General features: G+C 32.7%; 1 non-coding gene across 1 annotated transcript; it reads left to right on the forward strand.

Moving 5' to 3' along the window:
• Positions 1 to 625: 625 nt before the first annotated feature.
• Positions 626 to 732, forward strand: LOC133036377 (small nucleolar RNA R71). The gene has a single exon (XR_009687034.1). It is a non-coding gene; the product is annotated as a small nucleolar RNA R71 (small nucleolar RNA).
• The last annotated feature ends 17,099 nt before the right edge of the window (positions 733 to 17,831 follow it).

Below are 17,831 nucleotides of genomic sequence, written 5' to 3' on the forward strand. Positions count from 1 at the left end.
AGGAAAATTTCCTTGAGGGCGGGTTGCTACCTGAGTTTCTAGCTGGCCCATCTGAGTCTGCAGGTCTTTAATTGAAGATCTAGTTTCAGTCATAAATTGAAGCAGTAAATCTGTTTGCAAACTAGAATTTCCACCAGAGGCTTGTTGCTGATTAAATTGTTGGTTCTGATTCCGTTGCTGATAGAACCCACTGTTTCTTCGGTTGTTACCCTGGTTGAACCCATAATTGTTGTTGTTGTTGTTCTGTGAAAAATTTCCAATGGCCTTAGCTTCATCCATTGGCAAATCATCCACATCTGCTTGACACTCCGAAAAGTGATGACTTCCTCCACATAACTCACAAACAATTTGGGCTTGTTTAGCTTGCCCTGCAATAATTTTTGTCAATGCCTCAACCTGAGTTGTTAACTTTGTGATGGAATCAACTTCTAACACACCAGCTACCTTCTTAGATTGACTCCTTTCAGTTGGCCACTGCTAATTGTTTAGAGCCATCTCCTCCAATAGATCATACGCCTCATTAGCACTCTTTCTCATAAAAGCTCCGCCCGCTGCTGCATCTATTAGAGTTCTAGTATTACCAACCAACCAGTTGTAGAAGTTGTGAACCAGCATCCACTTCTCTATACCGTGATGAGGACATCTCCTGATCAGATCTTTAAACCTCTCCCAAGCCTCATGGAGAGATTCATTATCTTGTTGGCAGAAGTTGTTGATTTCTCCTCTCAGCTTTGCAGATTTGGCTGGAGGAAAGAACTTTGACAAGAATTTTGTTGCCAGATCATTCCAGGTGGCAATAGAGTTGGGTGGCAAAGAGTTCAACCAACTCTTGGCTCGTTCTCTGAGCGAGAATGGAAACAATCTCAGTCGAATGGCATCATCGCTAACTCCATTAACTTTAAAAGTTTCACAAAGTTCCATGAAGTTAGAGAGATGCAGATTAGGATCTTCAGAAGGGAGGCCACCAACCGGATCAAGATCGCACCATTTGAAGGATGGCAGGTTTAATCTCAAAGTTGTTTGCATCCACTGCCGGTGGCCTGATACATGACTGCACTCCCGTCAGAGTAGGGAGAATGTAATCTCTCAAGCTACGGCCATTAGCTTGATCTTCCACGGCGCCTCCATTATTACCGTTATTACCCCCATTGTTTCCAGCATTATTGTTCACATTGGCAGCCATGATTTCTGATGTTTCAGCAGTTGCTGAAACTCTTTCTTGCCTCTTGTTCTTTCGATTCCTCCTGCAAGTTTTCTCAATTTCAGGATCAACTGGTAATATGACTGCTTGTCCTTGACAGCGCATACACTTAGGATTCCTGAAATAGATCAAGAAAATATTGCAAGAAAAAGGTTAGAAAATCAGCAAGAGAAAATATACCAAAGTAGAAGTTAGTATAATTTTATGTAATATTAATCTTTAAACAATTCCCCAGCAACGGCGCCAAAAACTTGTTACTATAATTTATAAATACTACGCAAGTATACGCAATCAAGTAGTAAATCTCACACAGGTGAGGTCGATCCCACAAGGAATTGGATTAAATACCCCTAAACTATACTTATAATTCTATTTGGCAAATCGAAAACAATTATGATTTCAGAAAAGTAAAGTAATTCAGAAAACACAAAACACAGTAAAAGTTTAAGCAATATGAGATGATAGGGAGGAGAATCCTGTTGTTGTTTACCCAAATCGTTAATGCTTAATTACTATCCTATTCTTGAAGTGAATGATAGATTATGAAATAACCTAGCTCTTTTCAGATCTTCTAGATTCTAAATCACATGTTATCTAATTAATTCCTTAATTAAACTAACATGAAATCAGCATTAAGTAATAATCTACTCGCCACATAAGTCATGTGAATACTTTCATTTCACATAGAACATCGATTATCCCAATTTTAGCATTCTCAATTCTCACTTTTCAGATTTTGAATTGAGATCATAAAGCATGCACAAGGTGATCAATCTTAAACATGAAATTAAACGCAAATTACGATAATTTCACAAACAAGAATGGAGGAATGGTAATTAAACATTAACTAGGCAAAACATTAAACAACAATCATCATCCTCCCTAAATGGGAAATTTAGTTCAGAAACAAATCCATAACCATTCCTAAAGCAATATTCAACATAAAGAAATTAAAGAGAATAAAGAAAAGAGCTGTTGGTGGATGAAATCTGGATCTTCACTTGAATCTCTCTGCTCTTCCTGCCGCTCTCTGCTGTATTTTAGGGTTCCAAATTGCTTCCCCCAGACTTCCAATCGCAGTTTTCTATTTATAACTAAAATTTAGGGTTCGATGGACGAAATTGCCCCTGGTCCGTACGGGATCTCGCCGCGGCCAAGCTTCCTCTCGCCGCGGCAAGATAATTGCAAAACTAAGGTCTCTCTGTATCTCTTAAATGGCCGCGGCGAGACTCCCCATCGCCGCGGGGACTGTAGCATCCCAGAGTTTCGTGATCTAGCCGCGGCCAAGCTGTGTCTAGCCGCGGCCAGATATACACAATTCCTCAAAAATTGTGTTTTCTTCGGCTCAGCTCGTCTTTTATTGAATTTTTGCACCCGAGACCTCTTTTATTCCAAAGAACCTGAAAACATAGAAAACAAGCGTAATTCCGTCCCAACACAGCGAAAAACGCACATAAATTAGATCCAAAACATAGGCTAAAAAATAGCCTAACAATCATATCTTAAATATTTAAATAACATAGATATTTTTGTAGAGATTTGAATATTGCTTAATTTGAGATATTTTGACATATAATTATGGTAATTATTATTCATTTATTATTTTACTCCTAAAATAATAATTATCTAACCAAATCTATTTTAAAATTGGTTTATTTTATTAAATTATAAGATCTGAAAGTGATATTGAAGATTCTTTCCTTTCAAATCATTGATCTTATTAGATATTTAATTTAAGAATAATAATTTGTTAGGTTTTATGCCCTAAATAAAACTCTTTACAATCTGATTAGTAATCAATATCAAAAATTTGAAGTGATCTATGTTTGCATGAATTTTACATGCTAATGGTTTAATATGTTTATTGCATTTACACACAAAATCAGTTAAATCCAGATCATATGTTTATTCACAATTACAGTATCGTCAACACAGTGGAATGTGATTGTGATCATATGAATCAAAAGACTAAGTCCCTGTTTCATCAGTGTTTTGGATTTACACTAATGTGATAATCAGCGATGATGTGTACTTACACTTGGAGTAAGTGTTATGTTCTTTCCAAGACATTAGTAAAGTATACTAGTTTCGAATGTATGGAGTATACATTGGACTGGACCGATATTTCAACTTAGTTAAGATATTATAAACTTACCGTTATATCTTTCCAAGTCAATATCAGTAGTTGATCTTAAGATTAAAAGAATCTAAATCCTGATATGCTTAGGCTCAACTCAGGAGTGCTATTCATGTTCTTTGATTTATTAGTTAAGCCTACTTTTGGTTCAGGGTGATACGTATATTTTGGGAACATGATAGTATGATTGAGTGGGAGTGTTGAACATAAATATGGAATCTATAGCTTCTACTGGTGTATAGAAGTCAACTGATGATTCCCTTCGAGCTTAGCTAAATAGAAGTAAATGGATGAGCTCTTCTTTAAGTGACTAATTCTTAGATCGCTAAACATCATTTACAGGTAGCTAAGTGTTTTAAGGGGCAAAATACATTGAGGGGTGAGAACGGTAAAATTATCCCATCTCGATGTAAAACATCTATATATAGGATCTTTTATCACAATAAGATTATAACAATGGCTAAATGAAATAGCATATCTATATCGTGGAACATATAATATGTTCTATATAAGTCTGAGAGTGCAATTCTAAGTTCTAAGAGTGGATTCAACGAAGAATTAATAAGTAGAAATTTACTTAGTAAATTCGGTCCACTTATTGGAAGCTCAGCATATAGATCCATGGTCCCCATTCTAGTTGAGAATATACTGCTTGTAATATTCAATAATTGATTTTTGATTAATCAATTATAATTCTAAAGTTAGACTATGTCTAATTTGTGAATTTTCACTAAGCAGGGGCGAAATTGTAAAGAAAAGAGATTATAGGTTTATTTATTTATTAATAGACTTTATATGTCTAATTAATAATTATATTAAATGACAATATTATTTAATAATCTATTTTAGTTATTAAATAATTAGTTTTGGCATTTAAAAGGTTAGAATTGAAAAATTGGCATTTTTGAGAAAATAGAAATAAAATTTGTGAAAACTGCAAAACCAAGTGGGGCCCATTACACACACCATGGCCGGCCACTTAAAGTGGATTTTCAAATTGATATTTTCATTATTTTAAATGCCAAATAATTCCTAACCTAAACCTAGTAGTTGCCTATAAATAGAAAGTGATTGCTCAGTCAAATTACACTACCTTTCAAAAAATCAATTTTTCAGAAAACTGAGCCTTCCCTTTTCTCTCTATAGCCGAAATCATTCTCTCTCTTTTCCTCTTCATATATTTTGAACCTTAGTGATAGAGTAAGTGCCCACACACAGCAAGTGGTAACTCAATCATAGATTGGAAGACTGTGAAGGATCACACACAAAGAGAAGGACATTCGGGCTCAGATCTTGATAATACTCTGCGACAGAAAGGATACAAGGGTTAGAGATCTGAGTGGAAGGAGACATTAATTCCGCTGCATCAATGTAATGTTTTCTTAACATTATATGTGTTTATTTATTGTTTTAGAAAGTTCATATTTAGGGTGTTAAACAACATACTTGTGAGTAGATCTAAGATCCTGGTAAAATAAATTCCAACATAATTTAATTATATTAATATCTTATTTTCACATCTGTTACATGGACAATGTTTGTTTAATTTTATATTGTTTATTCAATTTTTTTTTTTAACAAACCTATTATTTATTTGATCTAAATTGCTATGATTAACTTGTTGACAGATCCAATGATCTAATTTTAATCATAGTCCAATTGTTAATAGATCTTATAAATAATTTGTAACAGGTAAATTTTGTACTTCTTTCATCTGTGTAAACCTAGTAACATGATAGAGCCCATCCAAATTATTTGACCTGTGTGAGCCTATATGTTTGCTATTGGGCTTAGATGCATATAGGAAGCCCATATAAGTTTTACTAAGTAAATAGACTAGGTTGCTAAAATAAATTTTGACATAAGTAAATTTATTTAGGCCCAATTAGATTCAGGCTTATTCAATGAATAACAATTGTTTATTTAAAGGTTAAATTCCTCTCTTTTGGGCCTTGTGTGAGAGTTGGGGGCCAATAGAAGTGGGTACGACATACTGAACCCAGCTCCCCCTCACATGAACTACCCCAATTGTGAAGGCCCATTTGCCTTATTTAAATAATTGTATTAGATTAATTATATTAGTCTAACCTAATTAAAATTGAATTAGCAACATAATTAACTTTTAAAATATATGAAATTTATTTTTCATTTTAATATTTTAAAGTTAATTTGAGAAAAACACTTAGTTAATATACATATTCTAGATAGTTATTTCTAGTACTAATTATTATTTCTAATATTAAATAGGAAAATATCATTGATTGTGAAATTAATTGTTTAATAATTAATTTTTGTACAATCTAAGTTTAGTATATTTTCCTAGTATTAAACTAGAATTAATAATTAAGTTTCCTCTATACTTAATTATTTATTTCTTGAATTTAATACATTTAATTAAATTGAAAATTCAATATCTAAGTTGATTTTCATCATGATACTTAAATATTGTTATTTTCATGTTATTTAATTAAAGTTGAAAATTATCTTAAGTTTGGAATCTTATTTCAGAATAACTTAAAGCTGAATAATTTTCAAAATATATTTTATTTTATTTTATTAATCATTTCCCAAAATTTCGAAATTACATTTCTTTAATGTAGAAATTTTGAATTTTATTTGAAAAATAGATTAAATTTGAAAATTATTTATTTTAATTTTGGACCAACTTAAATCAATGATTTTTTTCATTTAATGATTAATTAAAATAAATGAACTAAAATATATTATTATTAGAAATTGAATTAATTAGTCAATGAAAGTGTAGATAGTTATTATCTGTTTTGCTTGAAGTATTTTTCTAGTGTATTTAATTAAATATATAATTAATATTTAAGTTGATTTTTAATCATGATACTTAAATATTTGAAATTTTTCTTAGATATTTAATTAAATAGGAAAATTTTATTTTTTGTTGAAAATTAATTTTTATTAATTTTGGGACAACATAAAATTTGAGTAATTTTCTAGGATTTGTTTTTTATTTTATTTTAAAGCATTTTCGAAAGTAGTATTCTTATACAATTCCTTTTTCGAAATGCAGTATATATTTATAGAAAATTAAATTTGAGTTGTAAATTAATTTAAATTAATTTTGAAACAATTTAAATTGAATAATTTTCTAAATATTTATGGAAATTATTACTAAGTTGGAAATAATTCACGTTATATTCATATCCATCTAAGTATAATTTATAAATATTAAATTAAAGTTTATATTTAGAATTTTTTATTCTAAATTCAAAATTTTAATTAAATAAATATATATTTAAAATAAATTGAATAAAATAAATATTAGGAGAAAATACAACCTTCATTAAATAATGAGCTTTATTTCTAGGATATTCGATCTCCATTGTTGGTTTTAAATAGCTATTGTTTTAGTGAGTAATCCTTCCTAATGGAGGAACGTTCATTAGCAAGTTAGCACCGTTTAATCTCGAAAGATAAGTAATCTTGTAAGTTTTTTATATGTATTGATCACCCTAATGGTGGTGACTGTATAAGACTTGCAAGAATATGAAACAATGGTGGACTTAGTATTGATCACCCTTTCGTGCCCTTTATATTATTTTAGTGTGGAGGGGAAAAATGGTCATTTTGCCCCATTTATGTTTTGTCCTTTAGTGGACTTAGTAATTGGAAATTGATGTTATGTTATGTTTCTTTTGGCTGAAATAAAGGTTTATTATTTGCTTTTACTCTCATTTTATTCAAGTAGAAAAATTAGAAAATTTAAGAAAAACTCAAGCTCTCTCTCTCTCTCTCTCTCTCTCTCTCTCTCTCTCTCTCTCTCTCTCTCTCTCTCTCTCTCTCTCTCTCTCTCTCTCTCTCTCTCTCTCTCTCTCTCTCTCTCTCTCTCTCTCTCTCTCTCTCTCTCTCTCTCTCTCTCTCTCTCTCTCTCTCTCTCTCTCTCTCTCTCTCTCTCTCTCTCTCTCTTTTCGGCCCTCCTTGAGCAGCAAGGAAGCGGATTTTGTGATTCAAGCTCATTTTAATCAGATTTAGTGATCTCTCATTGTTGGTAAGGTTTCTATATCTTTCTTCTATGTTTGTTGGAATTTTTGAAGAGAAATGATAGGTTGCATGCTTAGTTTTGAGTTGGTTGTTGCTGTTGTGATTATATGTTGTTTTTCAGAGGTTTAAGCATGTTGGATTGAGTGGAATGAAACTGTTTTGATGCAGGTTTGGTTGGTTTTAAATTAGTTTAGAGTTTTGGTTCAAAAGCTATGGTTTTTCAAAGTGAAAATGTGAAATTAGTTGTTGTAGAGATTATTTGTGCTTCAGTTCATTTTCTGCAGTTTTTATATGCATGATTGAGTAGATTTAAGCTAGTTTTGATGCTTGTAGGTGAGCTTTAGCCAAGTTTGAGTTTTGAACTCAAAGCTTGGAGCTCACATGGCATTTTTCGTATCTGTGGTTTCTGGATGGTTTTGATGCTTTAGAAATGTTCTTTGGGGTATTTAGAACAGGTCTGGCAGGTTTGGTATGCATTGGATTTAATTTGAATGAGTTATGGATTTTTGCATGTTTCCTGCGAGGAACCGAAATTCCGGTTGTGCAACCGGAATTCCGGATGGGGTTCAGGAATTCCCGCAACCGATTCGGTTGCGAACCTGTCACGGTTGGGGGATTTTTAGGAACCCTAGTTTTTCTCGTTTTTATGTGGTTTAGGGTATTGCCATGCTTTTTATCGATAGGGAAACTTTTAGTTTCTAGTTTAAGTCCACGGGAAGTGATTTAGCGTATCACTTATGAGTGTTGTGATTGTTATAGTTTAGGAGCCTGTAAACCGCCGTGCAGTTCGTTCCACTCAGGTTGACCGACACACCTGAATTCGGAATTGAGGTAAGATTAGTATAACAGTATGCATATGTATTACATGTTTAGCATGCATGTTAGGAAGCCTGTTAGATTACATTAGATATGTATGTTGGCTTCGTACCATCCGACCATATCACATCGGTTAGGCTAGAGTATGACTAGCAGCTGGAGTATGACCAGTGTACCGAGTATAGGCTGATTCTAGGGTTGGTGGTACTGTACTATTTGACCGTATCACATCAGTTAGGCTAGAGTATGACTAGCAGCTAGAGTATGACTAGTGAACCGAGTATAGGCTGATACTGTAACACATCGGTAGAGCTAGAGTATTGACTGCAAGAGGAAGATGGTGATCTTCCAACCGGAAAGTGAAGAACCATTTGTATTTGTTGGTTCGGTTCGGGGATCTCGAGTTCCGGTGATTTCGGCCATGTCAGCTAGGGAGTTACTGCATGGCGGTTGTTTTGGGTTTCTGGCCGTGGTGGTGGACACCACTCGGCCAGATACCATTCGGCCTGAGGACATCAAGGTGGTCCGGGAATTTCTAGATCTTTTTCCCGAAGAACTTCCAGGTTTACCACCTCAGCGGGAGATTGATTTTATTATAGATTTGGCACCCGGAGTGGAACCGGTTTCCAAGGCTCCGTATAGAATGGCTCCAGCTGAGCTTAAAAAATTAAAGATCCAGCTTCAAGGGTTACTTGACATAGGATTTATCCGGCCTAGTGTGTCACCCTGGGGAGCTCCGGTTTTATTCGTCAAGAAGAAAGATGGAACTATGAGAATGTGCATCGATTATCGGGAATTAAACAAGCTAACAGTGAAGAATAAATATCCACTACCTAGGATCGATGATCTGTTTGATCAACTTCAAGGGAAGACGGTCTTTTCCAAGATTGATCTCCGATCAGGTTATCATCAGTTGAAAATTTGAGAGGAGGACATTCCGAAGACGGCTTTCCGTACTAGGTACGGACATTACAAATTCTTGGTTATGTCGTTTGGACTAACCAATGCTCCTGTAGTATTTATGGATTTGATGAATAGAGTATTCAAGGATTTCCTCGATACCTTTGTTATTGTGTTTATCGACGACATCCTTGTGTACTCTTAATCAGAAGAGGAGCATGAGTTACATCTTCATATGGTTTTGCAACGGCTTCGGGAACACAAGCTTTATGCTAAATTCAAGAAATGTGAATTTTGGCTATCTCAGGTGTCTTTCTTAGGGCACATTGTTAGCAAAGATGGGATCAAGGTGGATCTTGGAAAAGTAGAATCCGTCAAGGATTGGCCAAGACCGAAGACAGTGACAGAAGTTAGAAGCTTCTTGGGTTTACCCAGATATTATCGTAGGTTCGTGGAAGGGTTTTCTAAGATTTCAACACCCTTAACCGAACTTACGAAGAAGAATCAGCGGTTTGTGTGGTCAGACAAGTGCGAAGCTAGTTTTCAAGAGCTGAAACAGAGGTTGATTACAGCTACAGTGCTAGCTTTGCCTTCAGATAAAGAGAAATTTGTAGTTTATTGCGATGCATCCAGACAGGGTCTGGGGTGTGTGTTGATGCAAGCCGATCGGGTTATCGCTTATGCCTCCCTTCAGTTAAAGGATTATGAACAGCGATACCCGACTCATGATCTAGAGTTGGCCGCGGTAGTTTTTGCATTGAAGATCTGGCGGCATTACCTTTACTTAGAAAGGTGTGAAATCTATACCGACCATAAAAGTCTCAAATATTTCTTTACTCAGAAAGATTTGAATATGAGACAGAGGCGTTGGTTGGAATTAGTGAAAGATTATGACTGTGAGATTCTCTATCACCCTCGAAGACCAATGTAGTGGCCGATGCCCTGAGCAGGAAGGGTCCCGGGCAGGTAGGTAGCCTCATTCAGATCTCGCCTCAGTTAGCAGAGGACATGGTTAGATCCAGCATTGAGTTTGTGGTAGGCCAGCTTTACAACTTGACGCTGCAATCTAATCTGCTGGAAAGAATTAAAGCCGCTCAAATAACTGATCCAGAGTTAGTAAAAATCAGAGACGAGGTTTTGGCTGGCTAAGCCAGGGATTTTTCATTGTCAGACAATGGGATGCTTCTGTATAAAGCTAGGGCTTGTGTTCCGAGTAGTGTGGAACTCAGGAATGAGATCTTTGAAGAGGCTCATTCTACCCCTTATTCTTTGCATCACAGCACCACCAAGATGTACCAGGATCTTAAATCGTACTACTGGTTGAGCGGTATGAAGAAGAATTTGGTAGAATTCATATCGAGATGCCTCACCTGTCAGCAGATTAAGGCTGAACATCAGAGACCAGCAGGGTTGTTGCAGCCTTTAACCCTACCTGAATGGAAGTGGGAGGATATCACGATGGACTTCGTGGTTGGGTTACCTAGAACCACGGGTTTGTTCGATTCCATCTGGGTAGTGGTGGATCGATTCACGAAGTCTGCTCATTTTCTGCCTGTTAGAACAACCTATTCAGTGGATCAGTTGGCAGAATTGTACGTTAAAGAAATCGTAAGACTTCACGGGGTACCGAAGTCTATAGTTTTGGACAGAGACTCGAAGTTCACCTCCAAGTTTTGGCAGAGTTTGCAACGAGCAATGGGTACAAAACTGAAATTTAGTATCGCATTCCATCCTCAGACAGATGGGCAGTCCGAAAGGACAATTCAGATATTGGAGGACATGTTACGAGCCTGTGTTATGGATTTTGAAGGCTCTTGGAGTAAATATCTACCGTTGATTGAATTTTCATATAACAACAGTTATCATAGTACAATGGGGATGACTCCCTATGAACTGTTGTACGGTAGGAAGTGTAGATCTCCCATCTACTGGGATGAGATAGGGGAGAGGAAATACCTAGATCCGGAGTCAGTGCAGCGGACCAATGAGGCAATTGAGAAAATAAAAGCTAGAATGCTTGCCTCACAGAGTAGACAGAAAAGTTATGCAGATCCGAAACGCAGAGATGTTGAGTTCCAAGTAAGGGACCATGTGTTTTTATGGGTGTCTCCAATGAAGGGGATCAAACGTTTCGAGAAAAGAGGCAAGTTATTCCCTAGGTTTACAGTACCTTTCGAGATTCTCGAGAAGGTAGGTCAAGTGGCATACCGGTTAGCGTTGCCTCCAGCTCTTTCTGCAGTGCACAACGTATTCCATGTCTCTATGTTGAGAAAATACGTTTCAGATCCTTCTCATATACTCAGTTATGAGAGCCTTGAACTGCAGCCAGATATGTCATACGAAGAACAGCCAGTGTAGATCCTTGATAGAAAGGATAAAGTCCTTCGGAATAAGACCATAGCATTGGTCAAAGTACTTTGGAGAAACAGCAAGGTGGAGGAAGCCACCTGGGAGCTAGAGTAAGATATGAGAGCTCAATATCCAGAGTTGTTCAGGTTAGATTTCGGGGAGAAAATCCTTTTAAGGGGAGAATAGTTGTAAAGACCGCTTAGTTTAATTTAGAAATTAGTAGTTAATTATGGAAAAATTATTTATAGATATTTAAATAATTGTTTATGCTATTATTATTGAATTCTGAAATGCATTTTATGTCATATAGTGAATTTCATAATTTTGCATTTCCGGTGCTCGGCAACATGAAACTCGGTGTTTGGCAAAGCAGAATCACAACTTAGCATGTTAGTATTAGGGGACAGTTATTTAGACATTGGGAATGTCGGGAGTGGTCGGGAATTTAGAATTTCCCAAAATACCCTTTAGTGCCCTTTATGTTATTTTAGTGTGGAGGGGCAAAATGGACATTTTGCCCCATTTATGTTTTGACCTTTAGTGGACTTAGTAATTGGAAATTGATGTTATGTTATGTTTCTTTTGGCTGAAATAAAGGTTTATTATTTGCTTTTACTCTCATTTTATTCAAGTAGAAAAATTAGAAAATTTAAGAAAAACTCAAGCTCTCTCTCTCTCTCTCTCTCTCTCTCTCTCTCTCTCTCTCTCTCTCTCTCTCTCTCTCTCTCTCTCTCTCTCTCTCTCTCTCTTTTCGGCCCTCCTTGAGCAGCAAGGAAGCGAATGTTTCCTTTGTGATTCAAGCTCATTTTAATCATATTTAGTGATCTCTAATTGTTGGTAAGGTTTCTATATCTTTCTTCTATGTTTCTTTGAATTTTTGAAGAGAAATGATAGGTTGCATGCTTAGTTTTGAGTTGGTTGTTGCTGCTGTGATTATATGTTGTTTTAGAGGTTTAAGCATGTTGGATTAAGTGGAATGAAACTGTTTTGATGCATGTTTGGTTGGTTTTAAATTAGTTTAGAGTTTTGGTTCAAAAGCTATGGTTTTTCAAAGTGAAAATGTGAAATTTGTTGCTGTAGAGATTGTTTGTGCTTGAGTTCATTTTCTGCAGTTTTTATATGCATGATTGAGTAGATTTAAGCTAGTTTTGATGCTTGTAGGTGAGCTTTAGCCAAGTTTGAGTTTTGAACTCAAAGCTTGGAGCTCACATGGCATTTTTCGTATCTGTGGTTTCTGGATTGTTTTGATGCTTTAGAAATGTTCTTTGGGGTATTTAGAACAGGTCTGGAAAGTTTGGTATGAATTGGATTTAATTTGAATGAGTTATGGATTTTTGCATGTTTCCTACGAGGAACTGGAATTCCGGATGGGGTTCAGGAATTCCCAGAACCGGAATTCCGGTTGCAGAACCGGTCTGCCAGTTGGGGGTTTTTTAGGAACCCTAGTTTTTCTCGTTTTTATGTGGTTTAGGGTATTGCCATGCTTTTAACGATAGGGAAACTTTTAGTTTCTAGTTTAAGTCCCCGTGAAGTGATTTAGCGTATCACTTATCAGTGTTGTGATTGTTATGGTTTAGGAGCCTGTAAACCGCCGTGCAGTTCGTTCCACTCAGATTGACCGGCACACCTGAATTCGGAATTGAGGTAAGATTAGTATAACAGTATGCATATGTATTACATGTTTAGCGTGCATGTTAGGAAGCCTGTTAGATTACATTAGATATGTATGTTGGCTTCGTACCATCCGACCATATCACATCGGTTAGGCTAGAGTATGACTAGCAGCTGGAGTATGACCAGTGTACCGAGTATAGGCTGATTCTAGGGTTGGTGGTACTGTACTATTTGACCGTATCACATCTGTTAGGCTAGAGTATGACTAGCAGCTAGAGTATGACCAGTGAACCGAGTATAGGCTGATACTGTAACACATCGGTAGAGCTAGAGTATGACCAATTTAGAATGAAAAATTCTAAATATAAATTTTAATTTAATATTTATAAATTTTACTTAGATGAATCATTTCCATCTTAGTAATAATTTCCAATAAATATTTAGAAAAATATTCAATTTAAGTTGTTACAAAATTAATATAAATTAATTTACAACTCAAATTTAATTTTCTATAAATATATATTGCATTTCGAAAAATTAAAGTATTTAAGAATACAATTTTCGAAAATGCATGTTAAAATAAAAAATTAATCCTGGAAAAATTATTCTAATTTAATGTTGGCCCAAAATTAATTAATAAAATTAATTTACAACAAAAAATATAATTTTCCTATTTAATTAAAATATATAAGAAAAATTTCAAAAATTTAAGTATGATGATGAAAATCAACTTAAATATTAATTTTCTATTTAATTAAATACACTAGAAAAATACTTCAAGCAAAAATATCATCTATCTAGATTTTCCTTTGACTAATTAATTCAATTTCTAATAATATACTTTAATTCAATTTATTTTAAATTAATCAATAAATGAAAAAATCATTGATTTAAGTTGATCCAAGAATTAATTAAAATAAATAATTAATTTACAACTTAATCTATTTTTCAAGATAAAATTCGAAATTCTAGCATTTAAGAAATGCAATTTCGAAAATTGATTAATAAAATAAAGAAAAAATATATTTTGAAAATTATTTAAATTTAGTTGAAAAATTAAATTTCAACTAAAAATAATTTTCTATTTAATTAAATGTCATGAAAAAGAAATATTTAAGTATGATGATAAAAATCAACTTAGATATTTAATTTTCAAATTAATTAAATGTATTAAATTCAAGAAATAAATAATTAAATGTAGAGAAGGCTTAATTATTAATTTCTAATTTAATACTAGGAAAAATATACTTAAAATAAATTGTACCAAAATTAATTATTTAAATAATTAATTTCACAATGTATAATATTTTCCTATTTAATATTAGAAATAATAAGTAGTCTAGAAATAACTATCTAGAAAATATCTTATTTGACTAAGTATCTTTTCCACAAAATTTGAAAAAATATCTAATTTAAGTTGTATTAGAAAAAATCTAGAACTTAAATATTTTTCAAATTTAAATTTAATTAAATATCAAAAATTAAGTTGTAACCACTTAATTTGAAAATATTCCATTTTAAGTTAATATTCGAAAAGATATTAACTTAAAAAATATCTAAAGAATCTTAATAACCAATGCCTAAAATTCCTCAACTTAATTTTGAAATTTTGAATTCAAAAGATATTCAGATTTAAGTTGGTTAGTTGTAGATAACTAAATATCAACTTAAATAAGAATATTTAATGAAAAATTTAAATTAAGTTCGAGAAAGAATCTAGATGGTTATAATTCTATATTTAATTAAATACAAGAAAATACATATAGTTTAGCTTAGAATAAAAAATAATTCTTTAAACTATATTTTTCTTAAATTAATTTCAAAATAAATGAAATTAATTATGTTGCTAATCAATTTTAATTAGGTTAAACTAGTGTAATTAACCTAGTACAGTCATTCAAATCAGGCAAATGGGCCTTCACAATTGGGGTGGTTTGTGTGAGGGGGTGCTGGGTTCAGTATGTCGTACCCACTTCTATGGCTCCCAACTCTCACACAAGGCCCAAAAGAGAGGAATTTAACCTTAATAAGAACAACTGTTATTAATTGAATAGGCCCAAAAACTAAATGAGCCTAAATAAATTCTATCAAAAACTATGATAATTTATTTTAGCAACATTAACCTATATGCATCTATAATAAAATTAAACACATAGGCTCACACAAGCACACTTTGGATGGGTCCTATCATGTTGCTAGGTCATACACAGATGAAAGAAGATTGTAAATATACCTGTTACAAATTATTATCTTGACCAAGGGAGCCATCAGATCATTAGATCTGGCAAAAGGTAACCATGGCTATTTGCAATCAAGTAATAATAGGTTTTGAAAACTTACAAACAAGCTAAAACCACATACTCCTGCAACAAGGTTAGCTGGATAGTTGGATGTAGGATTTATTTAATTTTAAATTAAATAATTAATTTCGAAATATTATTAAAATGGATTTTCGAAAAAAAAAATTTTAAAAAAAATTTCGAAAATTAATTAAATATTTAAATTTAAAATTAAACCTACAATTTTGAAAAATTAGGTTTGAACCAACCTAAATATCATTTCAAACATTTGCTAACTACTTTTAAATTTTAAATATTATTTTATAAATAAAAATTAAATAAAAAATTAGAAAAGATAAATAAATATCTTTTTCAAATTTTAAATGTAATTTAAATAAATAAAATAACAAAATTTAAAAAATTAGCAAAATATCTTATATCTATTTAAAATTACATGATTATAAATATCTTATTTTAAATTTAAATATGGTCAAAATATCTAAAAAGATTTAATTAAAAAATCTTAAAAGATAAGATATTTTTAAAATACCTTAAAAGATAAGATATTTTTAAAATATTTTAAAAGATATTATAAATATCTTTAAAAGATATTATAAATATCTTAAAAGATAAGATATTTTTAAATATCTTAAAAGATATTATAAATATCTTAAAAGATATTATAAATATCTTAAAAAATCTGACCTTAAATTTAAAAAAAAAAATATAATCAAATTTAAAAATAAGATAGATTTTTAAGCAAAAAGATAAATACTAATTCTATTCAAATTCAAATTACACTAATATCTTGAATTAAATTAAAAAAAAATTTAAATTAATTCAAAATGATAATTAGAATTGAATTAGGAATAGTAATAGTATATATACAAAACCATAAAAAAAATTGGAAGCTAATTCCATGAAAAAGTATGAAAAATTGAAGAAAAAAGGAAAAATTCGAAACTGTACGGACAGTTCTGCGATCGTAGGAAACTATCAAGACAAATTTCCGATTTTGTCAAATCTTCAAAAAATCATAACTAATTCAAATAAAATCCAAATTGAGTTCTGTAAAAGGCTAACTTGCTTAATTTTTTCCATACTATCCAATAAAAATAATTCCAGAAACGAAATCACAACTATTTTTCACGAAAATTTCACAAACATCAATCAATCATCAAATAACACTCAATACAACATGATACCATCCAAAGAAGATACAAACAATCGTTTTAAAGTCCAAATTTCTTGCAAGTAAATCAATTACCATGGCTCTGAGGCCAGTTGTTAGAAATTATTTTACCAGGATCTTAGATCTACTCACAAGTATGTTTATTAACATCCTAAATATGAACTTTCTAAAACGATAAAATAAACACATAAAGTTTAAGAAACCTTACATTGGGTGCAGCGGAATATAATGACTCCTTCCGTTCAGATATCTAGCCCTTGATTCCTTTCTGTAGCAGAGCATTATCAATATCTGAACCTGGATCTCTTTCTTTGAATCTTTGATGCTGAAACTCCTTTGCTGATGATCTTTCTTCACGATCTTCCTCACTATGATTGAGGTATCACTTGATGTGTGTGGGCACTACTCATACACTAAGGATTTCGAAATTCTAAGGAAGAAGAGAGAGAGTGGTCAGCTAAAGATAGGGAGAGAGAAGGCTCAGTTTTTTCTGAATCAGAAGTGTAGAAATTTTAGTGTAAATTTCCTGAAGCCTTCACTATCTATTTATAGCATTCCACTAGGGTTAGGTTTGAATTATTTGGCATTAAAATAATGAAAAAATCAGTTTAAATTTCCTACAAAAGTGGCTGGCCCTATACAAGTGGATTTGGGCCTCACTTTTTGCAATTTTGCAGTTTTATCTTTTCTGCATCTGATTTTCTCAAAAACGCCAATTTTCTAATTCAACCATTTAAATGCCAATTCTAACTATTTAATAACTATAAATAATTATTAAATAATATTGTCATTTATCATATTTATTAATTGAACCATACAAAGTATCATAATTAACAAATATGCCCCTATAAACTCTTTCTTTACAATTTCGCCCTTACTTAGTGAAAAATTCACAAATAGACATAGTCTAATTTGAGAATTATAATTGATTAATCAAAACCAATTATATGAGTCTTACAAGCAATATTATCTCAACTAGTGGGGGGACCATGGGTCTATATAACCGAGCTTCCAATAAGTAGATCAAGAATTTAGCACTAAAATTCACTCACTTATTAATTCTTCGTTGAATCCACGCATAGAACTTAGAATTGCACTCTCAGTATATAGAATGCTCTATATGTTCCACCATATAGACACATCATTAGTTATCCATTGTTATAATCCTAATGTGATCAATGATCCTCTATATGAATGATCTACACTGTAAAGGGATCAAATTACCGTTACACCCTACAATGTATTTATTCCTTAAAACACTTGACCTCGTATAAATGATATTTCAGCTTATGTGAAATGAGTACTCCACCATTTATGTTCGTTTGGTCAAGC

This window comes from Cannabis sativa, chromosome 3 (assembly GCF_029168945.1).
Source record: "Cannabis sativa cultivar Pink pepper isolate KNU-18-1 chromosome 3, ASM2916894v1, whole genome shotgun sequence".
Taxonomy (NCBI): domain Eukaryota; kingdom Viridiplantae; phylum Streptophyta; class Magnoliopsida; order Rosales; family Cannabaceae; genus Cannabis; species Cannabis sativa.